Source organism: Micromesistius poutassou (genome assembly GCF_964030765.1).
Source record: "Micromesistius poutassou genome assembly, chromosome: 5".
Taxonomy (NCBI): domain Eukaryota; kingdom Metazoa; phylum Chordata; class Actinopteri; order Gadiformes; family Gadidae; genus Micromesistius; species Micromesistius poutassou.
The window spans coordinates 17,719,241-17,724,240 of record NC_140275.1 but is presented as its reverse complement, the minus strand read 5'-3'; positions in this window follow the sequence as shown (position 1 = coordinate 17,724,240).

Sequence of the window (5,000 nt, the reverse complement as noted above, 5' to 3'; positions counted from 1 at the left end):
TGCTATACGAGCTTATACTGTAAAAGAAAATACAATGTTGTCAAGAGTGGGAGGGGCTTGTTACACAACAAATGAATAGTTCCTGTGTGGTTGTAGACCAAGCAAGGATTTGTCAAAATTGTGTGTGTGTGTGTGTGTGTGTGTGTGTGTGTGTGAGTGTGTGTGTGGGTGTGGGTGTGGGTGTGGGTGTGGGTGTGGGTGTGGTCATGTGTGTGTGTGTGTGTGTGTGTGTGTGTGTGTGTGTGTGTGTGTGTGTGTGTGTGTGTGTGTGTGTGTGTGTGTAAAGAGGTATTGGCGGTTACCCTATGTTTCCTAACACATGTAGCTTCAGAAAAAAGATCTACAGCAGATGTTTAAACAAAAGGCTTGGTAATCAAGATACAAACAGAAATGTATGTGCATGTGCACACACACACTTACGCACACACACACACACACACACACACACACACACACACACACACTCATATATATCACCCTTTACGCTTTCTTATTATGTTTACAGGAGTTTGGTTTACTGGTAAAGCTTGGATGAGTAAGTCACTTTTTGTTTACCTGAGGGGTAATCTATTTGCTTCAGGAGGACATGACGTTCAATTCTGTGAACACACAAAGCACGCGGTCCCCAGGTGATCTTTCTTCCTTCAATATAATAGAGATTACACAAGAGCCACAACAGGTTACATTAGGAGGTTAAACCAATGCTCAATTTAGAAATGGGATTAAAAAAAATCACACTAGACCAATTGAATGGAAATGAAAACTGCATCCATTTTTGTGTAGATGGGGGCAGATAGTGGTTCTGAAGTTATTGGGTTTGATCCCACTTGTCAATGTGTGATGACTTGAGATGATGCAAGGGGCCCTCACCAACTGCTCTTGAATCGTCTGTTTCTAAATTCACTTTAAGTCGATTTTTGAGAAAAAAATTGGGAAAATGACCAATAATAGTAGATTGCATAATAGTTATATACAACATCTATTTTCATTTCAGATAATGGGCTAAAAGGTATATGATAAAATCAATATAAAGTTATTGGTGTTAAGTGAACTCATGGAATTGAAGGAGAAAGTCTATTTGCATGCTAATAACATACCGTCATCCAGATAATGGAGTTTATATGAATGACTTCATCTAAACATCAAGATCATGTAGCAGTGAGTAAGTCCTAAACACACTGAAATACATGTATTCCTTCTTAGTCTATGAAGTTGGGCTAGCAGCCGTTTAGCTTGTTTAGCTTGCTATGTCTGTAAAACCAGCAGTCCCGTGGCACTGTCCTGCACTACGCCAATATGTCAAATCATCTACAAGGGGTGATTTTATGTAAAATGATTGATCCATCCGGAATTTCCTTCATCCATATTGGATAAAAAGCAATGCCGTATGGATCAGTGACTGCCAAACCGCATTCATGCCGGCCGTGTACGTCAAGACACTAGAGTGTTCATTTATATGGCATCGCACCATCTTGCAGCATCTAGGAATGTTTCAAAGTCTAGAGCAGAGAGTAGGCGAAACTTTCCACCGCAGGGCCATATTTTGATCTATCTTTTTGATATGTCTGTTTGATCTGCCTATTCTTTTTGAAGCCCCCTCCCTCCTCTCTCCTCTTCCATTTTTCCTTCTCTTTAACAGGGATAAAACAGAAAGCAAAATCGCGGGTACCAACTCACTTGGCCTCCACAACATGAAGGCTTTTATGTGTGATGTGGAATGAATGATAAAATTGATCTTCACGGGCTTTTGTGTTTGAGACATGGCACCACAAAAATGTATTCTCTTTGTTGTTGTGTGCTATGTGCGTCTCACTTGTACGGGCGTGCTTGTGTGAAGCCCGCACGTGTGTGTGGTGTGGGGGTGGGGTTTAGTGTGCGGATGCATGCAGATGGCCGTTAAAGCTGCCATTGTTGTTGATATTATGATGAATATTATAAAACCAATATGTTCACAATGTGGGTACTTTGTGCGGGACGCTGCACATCTTCCTGGAGTGTTTTTACTGTATTATATATTGTACAGTACGTGTTTTGTGTATGTGCACACATGTATGTGCTTGTGTGTGTGTGTTTGTGTGTGTGTGTGTGTGTGTGTGTGTGTGTGTGTGTGTGTGTGTGTGTGTGTGTGTGTGTGTGTGTGTGTTTGTATGTAGATGATACTCTGTGTACCAGGACAAGGGTATTAGGATTCTCAGGTCATTTGTGTTTTGGCTGATGCTTTTTCCGGTGGTTATCTATTCATGTATGATCCTTTTGTGTGAAAAAGGAACTAGGATAATGTTGCAGATAGACATCCAGTTTGGTTTACAGCCATGCAAAGCCCGGGGGGGAAATCCCACCATGAGTGATAACCAAAGTCTCCTTATGGTCATGGGAATTTAAATATGAGTGTGCTGTTTGTGTATGTGCATACGTGTGTGTATGTGTGTGTGTGTGTGTGTGTGTGTGTGTGTGTGTGTGTGTGTGTGTGTGTGTGTGTGTGTGTGTGTGTGTGTGCATATGTGTGTGTATGTGCGTATGTGTGTGTGTGTGTGTGTGTGTGTGTGTGTTTGCATGTGGGTGCGGGTGTTTGTGTGTTGTGCCCAGAGCAGATAAATTTGCATTGGAACAAAATGGTGTGATTATTATTTCGAATGATGTGCATACATGAGTACTGTATAGTATTTATGTGTGTGTGTGTGTGTGTGTGTGTGTTTTTTTTGCTGTCATGCCAATCTAGGAGACAGGCCTAGACAGTGACTCTTCTGACCCTTTAAGTACCCAGTAATACCGTTAAACCACAACTGAGCTCTCACACACATTGAGAGCAGATAAAGATAGCAGTAGCTTCCACGAGTGCAATCTTGCACGCACACACACACACACACACACACACACACACACAGCTCCAAATTGACCTTCTTTTTTATCTTGAACACCTTTTGGCTCTGCTAAAGCCAAGGCAATAGTCAATCTCTACATCAGTAGGTTGGTAATCCATGAGATAACAGGATGGCCTTCAGCTGAAGTGATCGGGCTGAAGGATTTGGATTCTCACGCTTACAACAGCCAATATTCATGCATGTAACACAGATCATTTAAACTTGACATTTTTATTCAATATTAAGAGGTATTTCTTTTCAGTCAGGTACAACTATTCCTGCTGCACTTGTGCTCACATTGGTTCAATCACATTTTATATAACCTGAGGTTTCATGTCACCCGAAATCCCCTACATTGCTTTTCTTCTCTTCACCGGCTGGTTATGATAGCTTTCTTGTTCCAATGAATTCTCGCATGCATTTTTTGATTCGATTTGATTTCCGCATTCAAATGACGACCTCTCTTTCGGTTTCTTGCTCTCGCCCTGTGATCTTTTCCACCTTTTATTTCGCTTCATCTTTTCATCTATTCTTCCACCCTTCAAGCCAAAGAGTGCTGAGTGATTTTGTGGCCAAGATTAGTTTCACAAATTCAAGGCAATTGGTTTAGTTACACATAGGCAGTGTGGCTATCTGTGTGTGTGTGTGTGTGTGTGTGTGTGTGTGTGTGTGTGTGTGTGTGTGTGTGTGTGTGTGTGTGTGTGTGTGTGTGTGTGTGTGTGTGTGTGTGTGTGTAAGTGAATTGCTTGTATTCTTCTCACTGTACTGGCTATGGTATCTGAGGTGAGGAAAGAGGATGAAAGGGTGAATGTGAACAGAAAGAGGATGGATGGAGGGTGGAGGATGGAGGGTGGATAGAGGGGAGGAGCCAAGACGCTGGTGAAGGGAGGAGGGAAGGGGGTGGTGCAATGGGGTGTAAGGAGATTCAGCTGAGTTATATACCATTGATATTTAACAACACACACACACAAAAACAAATACAATCTGCACTGTTGAACAATGCGCAACCCACCAACACACAAACAAATACACGCACAAATACACGCACACTGGCACACTTACGTACAATCACATACACAAGGACAAAGACAAACATTGGTCAAATCTAAATGTTTGTCACACTCCCTGATTGCCTTCTCCCTGACAGAATTGTTTTGCCTGATGGTTGGATTGATAACCTGCGTACCAACCCACCACGCCCTGGTCTTCTCTCTGCTGCATTTGTTTGCTTGATCACTGAACTGATAACCTTCCCTTTTCTACAAGTAAAGACAACTCTTGTTATCCAGACATTTTTCTTCCGAATTGCGCTTTTGTCTTCTACTTCCTGTGGTTCCACCAGTGGTAACACCCTTTCTTTTGGATGTAAATATCCACAGATCAGTGCCTAAACCCATTAGCTTTAGCTAATGCTATAATGAGCATTAGACCAGCCTGGACAATTCCAAATCCGTTGCACAACCTGGGTAGCTTTAACAGGGTCAGTGCATGTGGACCAATGAGGTGGCTCGGGGTAAAGTCATGTGAGGAAACCTGATAAGTCTGTTGAAATAGGCTGACTTACTACGTCTACTTTTGGGAAAGTTCACATGATGAACAGTGGTGGGAATATCAAGATTACTTAAAATGACTGGGTTTTTTCAGCTAATACTTCCCATTTTATCTGTATGACTGTAGCCATAATTACCAACTGCTTTGAAAAAACAAACCTAAAAATGAAACAATGCTCATCATTACACTCCCTCTGGAGTCTTACAAAGGTTTGGCAAAACTGGCTACAGAACGTATCATGCATGTTATTGGCCTGCCAATCCTATGTCTAAAATGTGAACATGAGGGCTTTCTTTCTGTTTTTCTTTCCTGCTTTGTTTCCGTCTTTGTCTTTGTGTTTCTTTCCTTCATTCTTTCTTCTGTTTTTTCATTCCTTCTATATCTTTCTTTGTTCCTTTCTTTCCTTCCTCTACTCTTTTGAACAGGACATTGCGGTGTGAGTGCGAGGTGAGTCAGATGTAAACCTTGTCTAAATTAGTGGCCACTGTGCCGGCGCTGCCCTGTTGTATGATGTGTAAAAGCGAGATGGAAACACCCAAGAGACCATGAAAAGTCGGGTTACAGAGGGGTTACTGGCAGTGGTCTGGT